This window comes from Capra hircus, chromosome 12 (assembly GCF_001704415.2).
Source record: "Capra hircus breed San Clemente chromosome 12, ASM170441v1, whole genome shotgun sequence".
NCBI lineage: Eukaryota > Metazoa > Chordata > Mammalia > Artiodactyla > Bovidae > Capra > Capra hircus.
This window is the reverse complement of record NC_030819.1, coordinates 69791250-69809215: the sequence shown is the minus strand read 5'-3', so window position 1 is coordinate 69809215 and position 17966 is coordinate 69791250.

Below are 17966 nucleotides of genomic sequence, written 5' to 3'. Positions count from 1 at the left end.
GGGGTGCTGGCAGGGGCCATTTTCACGCTGTCCCTCTGTCTTGCTAAAGCTGGTGGGTACCATTTTTATTTTATTTTTAAACTTTGGACTTCTTTGTTTTCTGGAGGGTGTGGAGGCCACTATCTTCCAGCTCTTCCTGACACACTCCACAGTGGCAATATCTCCCAGAAGGGAGCTTCTACACACATCTAGAACCCTAGGTTTTGCAGCTGCAGCCCAGGGCATGCCCACTGGCCACTTGTCTCTGGAGGTCAGAGCAGCAGACGCCACCCCAGGGCCCTGCTCACACAGACTGAAGCATAGCCCCAGTCTTTCTCAGAAAGAGGCCGATTTGCGTGTCTTGGAGCTTTGCCTTAAGGGGCAGGCTATATTTCTGTTTTCCTCTCTTCCTAACTATCTCAACATCCCCAAATTGATACCACGTTCATTTTACTTGTCTTTCACTGATTTCAAAGGTTTCATAAAGTAAAAAGTACATATTTCCACTTTCATGATTTCATTTCTTTTCATCCCAATGTTTAATACATTTTAATTACATTAATATATACAGTATTAATTATGTTAATAATACAAGAATATATTTGAAAAGAGCACTTACAAATATAAAAATAAATAAAAATAAAATCACCAATAATCCTACTGTTTAAGAGAGAATTTCATTCAATTTTTCTGCTAGGTCATCTGGTCATTTAGAGTTTGAAAACACTTGCCTGCAAAGCTTTTGTGCCTGATGAATTTTTGGAAGCAATAGTGAAACCTTTTTCACTTTCTAACATGATTGTTTAGATTTTAAAATTCCTTTCAGGTAAATTTTGATAATTTATGTTTTCCAAGAAGTTAATCTCTTTTATCCAGATTTTATATTTTTTATAGTATTTTCTTTTTAAAAATAAAAATCTCCACACCTGTGTTTATCATACTTTCCCCCTTGTTAGCACTGTTTGTGTTCATTCTCATTTAGCTTTGTTTTTTCATTCAGAGATGATTCTTTTTAGGTGGTCTATGCAAAGAACAATACTTAGATCTGTGTATGAATTTTTAAATGGAAATTTAAAATCTATTCCTACAAGAGGGATTATTGAGTCAACTAAATAAATATTAAGTCAATTAAATAAATCTTAAGATTTTTAGTATTCTTGAGATACACTACAAAATTGGTTTCTAGAAAGCTCATAAGATTTATGTGCAGTGTTTATTTCTCCCTTTCACAGATTGGTCATAGTAACCAATTATACCTCAATAAAATTGGAAAAAAATAAATAAAAAACAGATTAGGTCATATCATATGATTGTTCTAGAATTACTTCATTTTTTCTTTTTAACAGCAGTATAGTGCTTCATGGGAGAAGGAAATGGCAACCCACTTCAGTATTCTTGCCTGGAGAATCCCGTGGACAGAGGAGCCTGGTGGGCTGGTGCCCATGGGGTCTCACAGAGTCTGACATGACCTAAGCGACTTAGCAGCAGCAGCAGCAGCATAGTGCTTCATTCTGTGGATATACCATACTTTATTCAACTGGTGCCTTTTTGCTCTGGTTATCAATACTGCATAAACATGACTCTAACACTTAGTCATGTGAAATACCATTTTTCTGCAATCTCTCTGTGGGTTAGGAATTCAGACAGAACACAGTGGGGATGTCTTGTCTCTGATGCATGATGTCTGGGACCTCAGCTGGGGAGAACCAAGAATTGAGGTGACTCAGTAACTGGGGAGTAAAATCATCAGTAGACATTTTTACTTACACGCCTGTTGGTGGATGCTGGCTCTATACAAAGCACCTACCTCTGCATGTGGTCTGACTTCCTTACAGTATGACAACGAGAGTGTAGTTGGACTTTTCACATGGTATCTGAGGGCTCTAACGCTGAGAGTCCCAAGAGAATCAGGCAGAAGCTGCACAGCCTTTTCTGTTGAATAGTAGTCACAAGCCTTCCTTGATTTCAGGGGAGGGGAATCTAGACCCACCTCTTGATGGGAGAAGAGTCAAAGGATTTGTGTGTGTGTTTTAAAACCACCACACCTGTTACGAACATGTAGACTGTCTATGGTTTTGTTCATCACAACAACACAACAATGAAGATGTGCATACGTGTATCTGTGTGCACACAGCAAGGATTCCTGCAGAGTGTTTCCCACAAATAGGGCATGCACACTTAGAATTTTGATAAATGTACTTCATAACACTCCTCTAAGAGTTTACCAAACGTGTGCAGCCTTCAGCGCAGGAAAGAAACTATTTCCTTATCCCTTTTCTAACACTAACTTATATTTGAACATATTTCCAAGAAAAAAATATTTTTCTATGAAGGAGTTTTTAATGGATGACTAATTTTCCATATAATGCATTTTACCACTCTCATTGCATGTTTAGATTGTCCTTGATTTTTCATTACTATAAAGAACTTGATGATGTATATTTTGGAAGAAGTTTGCCTACTTTTAAAAAATGAAACTTATTTATTTGGCAGTGCTGGGTCTTAGCTGTGGCATGTGGAATCTAGTTCTCTCAAACCCGGGCCCCCTGAATTGGGAGCAGAGTTTTAGCCACGGCAGCACCAGAGGAGTCCCTGGGACTTTCTTGTTTCCTAAGGACAGAATCTTGGAAATGGAATCTCTAAGTCGAAATTTATTCTCCTTTTTAAGCCTCCTGATGTGAAGTGAAAGTGAAAGTGTTAGTTGCTCAGTCGTGTCTGACCCTTTGCAACCCCGAGGACTGTAGCCTGCCAGGCTGCTCTGTCCATAGGGATTCTCCAGGCAAGAATACTGGAGTGGGTTGCCATTTCCTACTCCAGGGGATCTTCACACCCAGGGATCAAACCTGGGTCTCCCACATTGCAGGCAGATTCTTTACCGTCTGAGCCACCAGGGAAGCCCTCAGCCTCCTGATATGTGTTGCCAAAATATCAAACATTTATGCCATTTTACATTCCCATCAATATGTTCCATCTCTTTATGCTCTTTTCGTTAGGCAATGTTCTTCACCAGAGGGGCACTTTGCATTTTACAGTGTGTAACCTGAAGCACATTTCATTACAAATTCCCAGTGTGAATTCAGAAATCGCATAGAATAACTGTCTAGTTGTAATTCTGTATGAATGAGATGTTTTGATGAACGCAGTATCTCTTTGATGAGTACCATGTGTTTAAAAAATTAGAAAACTCAATACCTAGACTACACTACTATAGTTACATTTCAGAATGATGTTTGGCATTATTTTCTTAGACAGATAGCTGAAATGAAAACATGTAACATTTGAGATGGCTTTATATAATATTTATAAAGCACAGTCTCTACACAGTCTCCTAAAAGTGTTTCTCTTAGCACTAGGGGTCTGAATAAACATTTGCTTTCCCCGGTAAACTACTCTACTTCTGTCCATCAGTAAGTGCTATGTATTATATTTCCTTCTTTGTCCTGTTTTTTAGGATGTTCATAACTATGTTTTACCAAACTACTATCGCATTCTTTAATCAATATTTTTATAAATACAAATTTTGTTTTCTTCTACTTAATTTTTATTTTTGTCTCTTTTTTGGAATGTTTGGCTCTAGCTACAACTAATATACCCTCAATAACTTTTAGATGATGGAGAGGGAAGTTCAAGTTTTAAATCAGTTGATAAGAATTACATCTTTAATCATATAGATGATTTGGAGGTGGGGCTCGTTTTGTATTAATTTTTGTATTAGTATGACCTCAGAGCAATTTACAAGTTAGAGTGTGAGTTATTTTGCTCTTCACCTTTCTGTGCCTAGCAAAAGAATATAGATATCTGGAAGTAATCAAAGTCTTTATTTTAGGCTTAATCTAATTTTGATTTCATAAACTGTATTTAATAAGACAGCCAATGGATTTTTTACAACACAGAACTAGTGTAGAAGAGTTTTAAAGACAATTTTATTGGAATATAATTGCTTTACAATGTTGTGTTAGTTTCTGCTTTACAATATAGTGGATCAACCATATGCATACATATGTCCCCTCCCTCTTGAATCTCCCTCCCACCCTACCCCCATCCCACCCCTCTAGGTCATCCCAGAGCACAGAGCTAAGCTTCCTGCACTATACAGAAGATTCCCACTAGCTCTGTCTTCTACACATGGTAGAGTATGCACGTCAATCACAACTGCACATTTTAATATTTTGCATTTATCACGGTGATAGATCTAGCATCCTTAAATTGACATTCTGAAATAATCTGTCTCCAATTCTGTATTTTTGAAACATTATTGTGTTTAGAATTTTATCTTTCTAGTACTATGTGTTAGCTTGAAGCAGACCAGGGTCTTCAAGAAAGGCAACATCAGTCCCACAGAATGAAATCCAGAGTTTAAATGACTGTTGCTTTCAGCCTAGACTAGCTCAGCTGGATTTAAGAAGACATAGCTAGTATCTCTTGATTCTTTTAAATTCTGATTTTTTCCAGTCTCCCTCAAACTAAATCAACCTAGAACATGGAAGTCAGAAATGTTATGCAAACATTATAGAAACTTTACCTTGTGAGTAGGGGGGTAATGTGCCGATTCTAAAAATGTTTTTGTTGGAATCAACAAGTGAAGCAGAGCATTGTTTTAAAAACTCTGAGAAAAGGAGTGAGTGGAGAATAAGAATAATAAAAGAATAAAATATGTGAATAGGAGAGATTTTTATAGAGTGAAACTTGATTCAAAATGAAAGAATTGAAGAAAAGCCAGGAGCATTTTGAACTTATTAGAAATGGTCATAAAACAGTGATAATTTTATTGTTATATTTGGATAACCTGATATACAAAAGACTGTTCTTGCAAAGCTGACAATGTTTTGGAATTTTCATCAACTAGTTATATAAAATCATAGGCTAGGATGTTTCAGGAATATACTTAGGTGAAATCAGAGCTTAACATAACAATTTTTATCTCACTTTAAATTTTATCATCACTTGACAAAGCTTGATTAATGAATAGACTTTCTTTATAAATCTGGTCCCACATTTCTCAAAATCACACTGGGAAATTCTAACTCCTTAGAATTTTATTTAGATTCATGTTTCTAGGATTAAATATGAGAATGCTAGGCTAAATGAAGGACTTCATTGAATCTTTAAGGTACTACAGATTTAAGGAATCTTTAAGGTATGAATTATGAAACTCCCCCTTGGTGATACAATACTGTTTTTGTCTTAGAGCATTCTGATAGATTTGTGTTGTCTGGAACGTAATTTGGGAAATATCGATCGTTTCCTATTGGTCATGTTCCTATTGAATTAGACCCCATTATAGTCTTTCCATACTTGTAATTCTCCTTTCCATCTTCTCTCTCTATTGTCATTGGTTTCCACTTTAATTCCCTTGTAGTCAGAGACCGTACTGTGAAAGACTTCAATCTTTTGAAATTTATTGAGATACTTTTATGATCCAGCATAGTGTCTATCTTCATAAATGTTCCATCTGCACTTGAAAATGATATGTATCATGTGGTTGTCGATTATACGGATTCTAAATATTCATGCAGTCAAGTTAGTGGATAAAGTTGCTCAGATATTACACATCTTTACTAATTTTTGTCTAGTCTTTAATGTGTCCTATTAATTATTCAGGAAAAAGTGTTAAAGTACATATCCATGATTGTGGAATTGTCTGTTTTTTCCTTTAATTCCATCAGTTTTAGCTTCATGTATTTTGAAACCCTGGTATTAATCATGGAAACCTTTATTATTATATCTTTTCAGTATTATTATTATAATTTATCATTATAAAGTAACTGGGATGTTTAGTCTATTTATATTTAATATATGTATTGATATTATTGGATTTTGGTCTTTAGCTATTCATTTTCTATTTGTCTTGTTTTTTTATTTTTCTAATTCTTCTTTATAGATTTTTTTGGATTTGTTAAATATTTTTCAGTATTCCATTTTCAGTGTTTGGTCAATGTTTCTCTATTGGCTCTTCAGTTTTACCCTTTTATTTTTTTAAGTGGCTTCTCTAGGAATCACAATATATATTCTCAATTTATCACAATCTACTTGATTTAATATTATGCCACTTCATGAAAAAAAAGTGAGAATTTTGTAACCAGGATTGTTCCATCTTCCCACTCCTCTTCCTTTTAACTCATTATTATTAATATTTTATCTACCGTACGTACACTAGAAACCCCATGATATGACTACAAATGTGTGAAATATTATATATCCATACTAGTTGCAGCATTGTTTATAACACCGAAACAAAAGAAACAACTGAAATCTCCATCAGTTAAGGACTGATTAAGTATACTTTGGTACAGCACAAAATGGGATACTATGCAGCCTGCTATCAGACAAAGTTCTTTTTGTACAAATGTAAAATGACCTCTAGTCCAAAGAAAAAACAAGCATAGATCAATGATCAATGAATGTAGTATGCTAGCTTTTGTATTAAAGTGAAAAATTACAAATAGGCATTTGTATGTGTATAAAGTAATACTAGGAGAATGCACAATCTACTAGAGTGTACTATGTAAATAAATTGTAGAGGATATGAGGGAACAGGAAGCAGTGAGATTCCTAATTATATTCATTTGATTTTTGAAATACCTGAATATGTTTACTGTAAAATTAATTTTAAAGCACAATGAAAACATTTAGATTCTGTGTTTAGCTATAAAGCACATACATCATTTGTTTAAAAGCTCTGCTCATTTGTAGTTGAATCAAGGACTGTGACTAAAGATGACTTTGTGCTGCTTAAAGTATGTGCCATGTAGCTCTCCACTTGCGTTTCTATTTTAGATGAAAATGAACATGTTCTCACATGCCCTCTCTTTTATCTTTGCTTTTAAATAACCCACCTATATATCCCAGATTTTTACTCTCTCTCAAAAGAAAATAAATGGTTGATCCAGGAAATGAATACTACCGATTATTGAAGAAGGACATAGGTTTACTTAGGGTTATGAAATTTTGTCAATTGCCATGTCTTTTACTCCCTTGACTCTTTAACTTGTTTTGAATAAATTGTTCTTTTGTATATTAGGTTAGCAAAAGAGTCAATAATTACTGAGAAAGATGTCTTTTCTTGTGAATAACTTAAATGGACTGTTGAGAAGAATGCTAGTTTGTACATAGTCTTTCCCTCTGATCTCAGCCCTGCACCTGGCACTATGAGCTCAGCTTATAATGGAGTCTTGGATAAGAGAAACATACAAGATGAGCCAAGTCTCCGTTAAAGAAGAAAAAAAAGATGAAAGATCTGGGCCACCAATTAGAAACATAAGATGGTGGTGGCTGGGGGAAAGATATTCACATCACATTAAAATACCTAAGAATATGTTTAATCATACATTGGCAAATTTCCACTTCCATGCAACTGGAAAATACAAAATGCTAAACACAAAACGTTACTGAGAGTATTTCCTGGAAAAGAAAACCAGATAATTAAACATGTAAATTCCTTTCAAATTTATTGACAAGTTTTGTGTAATGCCTATCAATATTCCAAGAGTATTCTTGTGGAACTTGGAAAATGATTCAAGATTCATCTGGAAGAATAAATCTATCACATCTTTTAAAATTCCCAAAATACAAGATGGATTAATAGGAATGATTAATGCAGGAATGATTAGATAGGGATAAAGCAAACATGCTGACATGTAAATTATAGAATCCACACGATGCATGGAGGGTGTTTAGCATATAGCTCTTTGAACTGGTTTTGATGTTTGAAAATTTTCCAGATAAAATGAGAAAAAATCTGGCACTGCTCCCTATTCTTATCACGTCAAGCCCAAATGCCTGTGTCTAGCTTTTCCAACTTCATTTTCTCCTGCTTTGTATTAAGCCCTGTTCTGTAGCCAAACTGACTGTTTCACTGTCCCTCATTTCTGTTGTGATCATTTTCTTTTTCACACTTCTGTTTCTCCTGCCTACGATGTCCTATTATCCCCTCTTCACGAACCCCAATCTTGCCAGACCTTCCACCCAGGTCCTGCTGAATTCAGCCTACCACTGGTCCACAGACCTTTATCTCTCGTTATCCTTATGATTTAATGCAAACTCTTCAATGCCTCACGTTGTTCGCTCATTAAGTTCTGGTCTATTAGTCTGGTCTATTAGCACTACAAGAGTGTGCTAACTGTGAACAAATTATAGGGAGTGGATATGTGCTTAGCTGTGAAACAGATATATCATTTATTTAAAAGATCTGTTCATTCATAGTTGAATCCAGGGCTATGACTACAGGGAAAGATGTCCTTGTACTGCTGAGAGTATGTACCATATAACTCTCCACTTGTTTTCTATTTTAGGTGAAAATGACATTTTCTCACATTCCCTCATCTCAAACTCATCTGGATGTTTCTTTGTGTTACTTAGCATCTAGCATAATACTGAGATGATCGATCAAGAATTGCTAGCTGACTGATGAGTGGTCAAGCATCACAGCCATGAATTCAGTCATTAATGAATCAGTTTCCTTCATACCTTTGCACCTTTTCCTCCTTTTCCTTGTCTTTGTACCTTTCCTTTTATTAAATATATAATAAAAGGAAAGTTATATATGAAAAACAACTGAATTCTGCCTTTGAACTACTTGAGCATAGGAAAGGGTGGGGAGGGTGAGATGACTTACCAAACTATTAATATTATCAATGGCAAGAAGTAGGAGAGCCTCATTTGGAAAGGAACCTTTCCATTTGGCTGTGTGTGTGGCTATGAATTTGAATGTTTTACAACAACAATATAGCCTTAAGTTACTTGCTTAAGGGTTTTAAAGGTTATGGGTAAGACAACATGGCTTCCCAGGTGGCTCAGCAGTAAAGAATCCATCTACTAATGCGGGTTTGATCCCTGGATCGGAAAAAGAAATACCCACTCCAGTATTGTTGCCTGGAGAATTTCACGGACAGAGGAGCCTGGCAATCTACAGTCCAAATGGAGTTGCAAAGGGTCAGACAGGACTCAGTCACTAAAAAACAACCAACAATGTCATTTTAACAAGAGCTTTGCAGAGATGCCCGTTAATCAAGAGAAATAGTTGGCATCTACAGTTAGCAAGGGCACTGCACAGTGCCATGGAACCATTTGATAAATAAAGCATTAGAAAGGGCAATGTAATCAGGAATGGAACAGTTAAATTTGTTATTGCCTCAAGACGTTGATTGGGCTTCCCTGGTGACTCAGACAGTAAAGAATCTGCCTGCAATGCAGGAGACCCGGGTTCAATCCCCTGGAGAAGGGAATGGCTACCCAATCCAGTATTCTTGCCTGAAGAATTCCATGGACAGAGGAGCTTAGTAGGCTACAGTCCAGGGGGTTGCAAAGAGTCATACACGACTGAGCAACTAACACTTTTCGCTTTCACTCAGGAGACTGAAATGTAAGTACAATTGGGGGTAACAGATATATGATTATAGATTGTGGTGCATTATTTTTAGAAGGGAGAAAAGTTTATTGATTGAAAAGAAAATAGTGGTCAAAGCATACTGTTCAAATGCTTGAAGGGAGAGGACTGTAGGCTGCCCCCTACCTTCTTTTAACAGCAGTCCCATAGTGCTGTATTATTTGATTAATTCGGTATAGATTTCCACATTTTTCACATTGATACGGAAGTACAACTAATTAGAATGCATATGGCTCTGTGGACTCTTTTCCCTAGAATATTAAGCTTTTCTCTGCACAGAGGCTTTTCTGGTATTGAGTATATTTTTTGAAGCATAACATATGTAAAAATAAACGGAAAGATTTTTTTTGAAATTAAGGTTTGGCTAAATGTGAGCACATGCATACAAAAATGCATTGCGGTTCAGAGGATGCAGTGCGATAATTATAGGAAATTGCTTGATAAGCTCTAAAGCACTACAGTGATTTGAAGGCATGGCGTTTGTTCTCGCTTAACTGCTTTGGAAGAGGTTTTAGATATTCCAGACACGTAGATTTCTAGATATGTATAATGGTGCCTTTAAACACTGTTATAAAAAATGAATAATTTGAATTGGAAAATTCTTAAACTCCTATAGAACATTCCTTAACTTGGGGGGCTCCTTCTTTGTCATTCTGGATAGTGATAATCTTTATTGTCCTAAACCCAAACCCAAAATGAGTTTTTTCTTTTTCTCTCTCCACTATATTCATAGATACCTCTTTGGGTGTCTTCTCTCTGCTGCTAGTATTCATGAATTTAGACTGTTTTGGTTTTGGAAAGGTGATCCGAACCCAATACATTCCATAACATACATCTCCAACAGGTTCTAGATGAGCTCTCAGGAATCACATACTTTAAATTTCTGCAATGAAACATATGAATAGTCACACCAAGCAGATAACTAAAAATTATGCCGCCTCATTTCAACTCAGGGTAGATTTTGCCACAAAAGACTTTAGGTCAGGTCAGGTATTGCTACCAAATCTGTTATTAAGAATTATTTTTTAATGTCCAGAACTTTAGGGCGTTAGAATTGAGGATAAAGAATTTTGGAATTCAGGTTAAAAGGTGGTGAGCCTGTTATATAATGGTTTCCTGAGGGCTTGGAGCTACAGTTCTCCCATATCTGCTTCATCCCTTATATTAGCAAACAAGTTCCACATTTTGTCCTTCTTCACCTCTGCTACCACTGCTTTCAATAAAGCCCTGGGCTGTATAGTTGCAACCATCAGAGCCTCCACCTTCAACACTACTGGGTCTCCCACTGGCGCCTGAGCGATCAGAGTTGCAAATTTGATTACCTTTTATCTCACTAATTCATCAATAGCTCCCCACTGCCCACTGGAGAGATTCCCAAAGTACAAGTTTCCAGTTCAGGGTGTCCCTGATAGCTCAGCTGGTAAAGAATCTGCCTGCAATGCAGGAGAACCTGGTTTGATTCCTAGGTCAGGAAGATCCCCCCGGAGAAGGGATAGGCTACCCACTCCAGTATTCTTGGGCTTCCCTTGTGGCTCAGCTGGTAAGGAATCCACCTGCAATGTGGGAGACCTGGGTTCAGTCCCTGGGTTGGGATGATCCCCTGGAGAAGGGAAAGGCTACCCACTCCAGTATTCCTGAATTTCATAGACTGTAGAGTCCAGGGGGTCACAAAGAGTCGGACACGACTGAACCACTCTCACTTCCCTTCACTTCACTTGGGTGTCTTTGGCCCAGCCCCCATCTGTACATTTGCACTCAGCCCCCATCTGTACAGTTGCACTCAGCCTCTGTTGCTTCTCTCTCCCCTTCACTCTCAGTGTGAGACTTACAGGTCACTGAACTTCTTACTTTCCCACCTTTGGGCTCATCTAATATTTAAGTGCCCCTCCTTGAGGTCAGCTTGGTGAATTCATCCGTACTGTTTACGATGCAGATGCAACAGGTCATCAGTGAAAGTTTCTCAGCCCTGCTGAGTTACAGTCCATCACTCCTTTCTTCACATCACTAGCGTGGCCGATGCTATGCTAGATAGATGCTTGCGTAGCTCTGATGAAACTCGTGCGGATTTTATCTGTCTGTGTTTGTAAGCGGGCTCTGGTCTTCCTGAGGGCAGGGACCGTGCCTCCATCATCTCTGTATTCTCAGCATCCAACTCAGTACGTCAGTGTGCTTTTAACAGTTATAACTGTCGTGCAGTCATACTTTCATGTATTTTCTGGAAAGTATCTCAAGGACTAATTGTTGAAGAAACAAGTTCTTGTACAAACTTTAAATTCCTGGGTCCAATCCTGCATGCATGCTAAATTGCTTCAGTAGTGTCTGACTCTTTGCGACCCAATGATCTATAGCCCGCCAGGCTCCTCTGTCCATGGGATTCTCCAGGCGAGAATACTGGAGTGGGTTGCCATGCCCTCCTCCAGGGGATCCTCCCGACTCAGGGATGGAACCTGTGTCTCTTAGGTCTCCTGCATTGGCAGGCAGGTTCTTTACCACTAGCGCCACCTGGGAAGGCCCTATACAATTGAAGAAAAAAAAAAATCACCTATTTTTCAGAATAAAAAGAAGTCTGTGCCCGATTTCCCCTGTCAGAGGCTGGTGAAAGTCCAGTTTTGCCACTGATGCCAGGGAACAAGAATCCTCTTACTTTAGAAGAATCCAGAGGTCATAATTCAGAAACCGCAAGATGCTCGTGTCTGCGCTGTGCAGTGAGGCCGGCTGGGAGGTTCTCTCTCTCCATGTCAGCATCAGGCCTGCTGTTCTTTCATCAAGGTGCCTGGTTTTCTGTTCTCTGCCCTTCGGCAGCAGCCTGACAGAGGCCTTCCTTACTTCTTCTTGCTTGTATGAGCGCTCATCCCTTTAATTCCCCGAGTCTCAGGGAAACCTTGGCACAGGCTGTCACTCCCAACTGCAGTTTAAAGTGTTGGCTCCCAGCCTCTCTGCATCTGATGTGACATGCCTCAGTGGATTAAACAGCCCTGTGGACCAGACCCCTCTGGAAAGGAGCCTCAGACCTTTAGAGACAGATGCAGGTAAGAAAAGGAGATGCCTTCTTTTTAAGTCCACATTGTTGAAAGAACCCCAAATTACAGTAGGTTAGTTTTCTTTTCCTTGATAACTCACCCTATTACATGAACATCAAGGGAAAACCAACAAGGGGATAGATTTGTTTGACAGGCTGTCAGACATCACGTGGAAATTTTGCCTATGGTTTTTAAACATATTTTTATTTGGCTGCACCGGATCTTAGCTGCAGCACGTGGGATCTAAATCCCTGAGCAGGGGGGAATCAAACCCGGGCCCCCTGCATTGGGAGCATGGAGTCTTAGCCCCTGGACCTCCAGGGAAGTCCCATAGTTTGTTAGCTCTAGAGGTACCTTCAGCTTCATTTCTGCTCCTCTTTCTGTGGGATATAGTCAGGTAGGTCTTCCTAACAAGCAGTTACCTCTTTGCTCTTTAGCTAGTAACGTTCATGTCATCGCATGTTCTGTAATAGGCAAAATCCTGTTCATGGCTCTGCCTCTAATTCTTACAGTGCCACAAGACATTATCATCTCCATTGAACAGATGAGGCTTACAGAGGTTAAGTGATTCTTTTTTTCTTTTTCATTTTTCCAGTGTATTCACTGCAGAGGCAGACTTGGATGCAATATCTATGTAACTCTCAAGCCTATGAAATTCAAGCACTCTCCTAAATCATTTGGCATTCAGTTTAAAATATAACCTTCCCTTCTTCAGTCCCTGGTGGCTCAGATGGTAAAGCGTCTGCCTGCAGTGCGGGAGACCCTGGTTTGATCCCTGGGTCAGAAAGATCCCCTGGAGATCTGAATACTGAACCCACTCCAGTATTCTTGCCTAGAAAATTCCATGGATGGAGGAGCCTGGTAGGCTACAGTCCATGGGGTTGCAAAGAGTCAGACATGACTGAGGGACTTCACTTTCACTTTTCCCTTAATAGCCTTCCCATGCACTTTAAATCATTGCAAAATTCACTAACACAAGATTCCCAAGCTCTGTTATGTAAATTCTTGTTTTTGTGACCCTAAGGAGTTCTTAATTCTCAGCCTCAAACAATTCTTGCATGGCAGGGGGAAATATTTTATTAGCTTGTTTTCACTAACGTCCTATAGTTAATTCATTTTTTTCTCAGAGTTTTGGTTTTTAGATAATCACATCCATGCTCTTCTCTACTCACAGGTATAAATTTGGCATCTGGCTGAGGGCTGCAGTTCTGTGTATCATTTTGTGCCTTTCCTCTCCTAGGTAATTCTTCAAAACATCAGGAGACTAGATGGTTGAAGGACTATGTCAGCCCAATGACATGAATGTTTCTAATTCAGATACTAAATGACTTTCTCCTTCCTGAGGCTTGGCAGATTTTTCCTCCTGAATTGCCTAATTTTCTTCAGATTGTAACATGGCTATTTTAATCACAATGCACTATGATTGCTTGTTGAGGTCATCAAATCATGATTCCCAGGGCAAGTGTTGGAGATGCATCATTGAGCTTAGTTTATCTCCTGTCCATTGCATTTCCTGAACTTCACATTTCAGCTTCTGTATATTTTTAGCAATACCTCTTTTGCAGATTGTGCCATTAAAGAAAACTTGGCTGGCTCACTTTTTGGTGACTTTCTTTAAAGTGTGAATGTTCTGTTGTTATAGATTAGGTGACAGAGGATGAGATGGTTGGATGGCATCACTGACTCAATGTACATGAGTTTGAGTAAACTCCGGGAGTTGGTGAAGGACAGGGAAGCCTGGCGTGCTGCAATCCATGGGGCTGAAAAGAGTTGGACATGACTGGGTGACTAAACAATGACAACAGATTGGAAATTGAAAATAGTTGTCCTGGAAGGTAACAAAAAGTGAAGTAAGAAATGGGAGTGCTGTTTGAAAGAGACAACAACCCTTAGCAGACTCAATAGGTTCTCTTTTTTTTTGGAGAAGGTTTTGACCCGACACAGTACTGACATTTCTTAGATCCTTGTGTGAAAACTTTTCTTCTGTCCAGGGATCCAGCAGGGAAACACTCTACTCCACCAACCACAGCTGGTTGGATTGGGGCATCTGGCCAAACTCTGGTGAGAAGGCTATAAGAGAGGCTCAGAACAAAATCTCTGCCCCGACAGGGAGACCCTCAACCAACCCGGCCACCCTCTCTTAGAAATCTGAACACAGGAGTATGGAAAAGACCAAGTGATGAGTGGCAGGTGTGGAAGACAAATGCAGTCACAGTAGATCATGAGTGAGGCTGCGAAAAGGAAGGAGGAAATGGAGGGAGTCAGCGCAGGAGCTGGAGAAGCAAGAGGGGCACAGAGAGGAGCGGCCTGGGAGAGAGCAGCTGACTCCCATGGAGGTGCCCTGTGCAACCTCAGGCTGCCCTGGGTTTCGTACAGAGCTGGCTGTACTTTTCTTTCTGGGCTTCCGCGGGGCCTCTTAGACGTCAGTGATTCCTGCTTGCTCGTTTCTGTGTGCAGCCTGACCATTAACTCCTTTACTGATGGAGGAACCTGATGGAGATTTTGCAACAAATTAGCAGGTCTAACCTTCATTTTAAATAGGATCTTCCCCCTTCAGGTTTTATTTGTTAATGCAAGAAATAGAATGGATATACAAGAAAGTTATTTTGGGGCTTAATTTTACTGAATGAAAGGCATAGGGTTTATTTGTTTTCCCCTTTAAGAGGAACTGAATGTTATATTCTGTGGGCATGAAGGTGAACCAAGAGAACAAACAACAATCCACCTATCACAATGGTATCGTGTAAGACCAAGAACCATCATTTATAGAGAGAACTAATCTTGTTGATGGTCAACTGTCCTTATGGGTTAAAATTATGTTTATTCAGCAAAGTCTAATTTAACCTGTATTGTAAGTTAGGTACTTGGGGAAAAACTGTGCCTTCACAAGGTTCAGTTCAGTTTAGTTCAGTTACTCAGTCATGTCTGACTCTTTGCAACTCCATGGATTGCAGCATGCCAGGCTTCCCTGTCCATCGCCAACTCCCGGAGCTTGCTTAAAGTCTCAAGATTAGAGTTCTGTTAAGCTTCATTTTTCAGTTTAACTTAAGCCAGGCAGACTCAGGCCTCATGGTGCTGTGCTCCTGCATTTTTTTTTAAAAGTTTTTATGTTACTTTATTTTTCTGGCTGCGCTGTGTGGCATGTGAGATCTTAGTTCCTCAACCAGGGACTGAACCCATGCTCCCTGCAGTGAAAGCACAGAGCCCTAACCACTGGACAACCAGGGAATTCCCACTCTTGCATTCTTGAATTAGGGAAGAAATAGAACAAATAACTGAGAATATGAATATTGATTCAAAATCTGACTCTGTTAGTTACTATGTATGAGCTGGGGCATGTCACTTAATCTCCAGTTTCCTTACACACAAAATGCAGATGATGGTGGTATTAAGCACATAGCTTTGATCTTATGAGAATTAAATAAAATGATATATTAAAGACCTGACGCAATACTTGGCTTTCAATTAGGGCTCAAATACACAGTTATGAAGTTTGTAGTCTGTATTGCTGTTGTCGTTAATTTGCTAAGTCATGTCGAACTCTTGCAACCCCGTGAACTATAGCCAGGCTTCTCTGTCCACAGGATTTCCCAGGCAAGAATCTGGAGTGAATTGCCATTTTCTTCTCCAGGGGATCTTCCTGACTCAGGGATTGACCCCACGTCTCCTGCCTAGGCAGGTGGATTCTTTATCATTGAGCCAGCATGAAAGCCCATAGTATTAGATGTAATCGCTTTTATTGTTCTTGAATGGTGTAATTCAGAGATTGGCTAACCATGGCCAGTGGGATTTGTCTGGACCACGCCCTGTTTCTGTAAATACAGTCTTTCTGGAAGACGGCCTCATCCTCTCATTTGCTTATTGTCTGTGGCTGCTTTCACATTACAACAGCAGAGTTGAACGGCCAGGACAGTTTATAGGGCATACACAACCTAAAATATATGCTATTTGAAAAGAAGAAAGGGAAAACCAAAGGAGAAAAGGAAAGATATAAGCATCTGAATGCAGAGTTCCAAAGAATGGCAAGGAGAGATAAGAAAGCCTTCCTCAGTGATCAATGCAAAGAAATAGAGGAAAACAACAGAATGGGAAAGACTAGAGATCTCTTCAAGAAAATTAGAGATACCAAGGGAACATTTCATGCAAAGATGGGCTTGATAAAGGACAGAAATGGTATGGACCTAACAGAAGCAGAAGATATTAAGAAGAGGTGGCAAGAATACACAGAAGAACTGTACAAAAAAGATCTTTATGACCTGGATAATCACAATGGTGTGCTCACTCACCTAGAGCCAGACATCTTGGAATGTGAAGTCAAGTGGCCCTTAGAAAGTATCACTACGAACAAAGCTAGTGGAGGTGATGGAATTCCAGCTGAGCTATTTCAAATCCTGGAAGATGATGCTGTGAAAATACTGCACTCAATATGCCAGCAAATTTGGAAAACTCAGCAGTGGCCACAGGACTGGGAAAGGCCAGTTTTCATTCCAGTTCCAAAGAAAGGCAATGCCAAAGAATGCTCCAACTACCGCACAATCGCACTCATCTCACACGCTAGTAAAGTAATGCTCAAAATTCTCCAAGCCAGACTTCAACAATATGTGAACTGTGAACTTCCAGATGTTCAAGCTGGTTTTAGAAAAGGCAGAGGAACCAGAGATCAAATTGCTGACATCCACTGGATCACAGAAAAAGCAAGAGAGTTCCAGAAAAACATCTATTTCTGCTTTGACTATGCCAAAGCCTTTGACTGTGTGGATCACAATAAACTGCGGAAAATTCTGAGAGAGATGGGAATACCAGACCACCTAACCTGCCTCTTGAGAAATCTGTACGCAGGTCAGGAAGCAACAGCTGGAACTGGACATGGAACAACAGACTGGTTCCAAATAGGAAAAGGAGTACGTCAAGGCTGTATATTGTCACCCTGCTTATTGAACTTCTATGCAGAGTACATTATGAGAAATGCTGGGCTGGAAGAAACACAAGCTGGAATCAAGATTGCTGGGAGAAATACCAATAACCTCAGATATGCAGATGACACCATCCTTATGGCAGAAAGTGAAGAGGAACTAAAAAGCCTCTTGATGAAAGTGAAAGAGGAGAGTGAAAACGTTGGCTTAAAGCTCAACATTCAGAAAACAAAGTGGAAACAGTGTCAGACTTTATTTTTGGGGGCTCCAAAATCACTGCAGATGGTGACTGCAGCCATGAAATTAAAAGATGCTTACTCCTTGGAAGGAAAGTTATGAGCAACCTAGATAGCATATTCAAAAGCAGAGATATTACTTTGCCAACAAAGGTCCGTCTAGCCAAGGCTATGGTTTTTCCAGTAGTCACGTATGGATATGAAAGTTGGATTGTGAAGAAAGCCAAGTGGCGAAGAATTGATGCTCTTGAACTGTGGTGTTGGAGAAGACTCTTGCGAGTCCCTTGGGCTGCAAGGAGATCCAACCAGTCCATTCTAAAGGAGATCAGCCCTGGGTGTTCTTTGGAAGGACTGATGCTGAGGCTGAAACTCCAATACTTTGGCCACCTCATGTGAAGAGTTGACTCATTGGAAAAGACTCTGATGCTGGGAG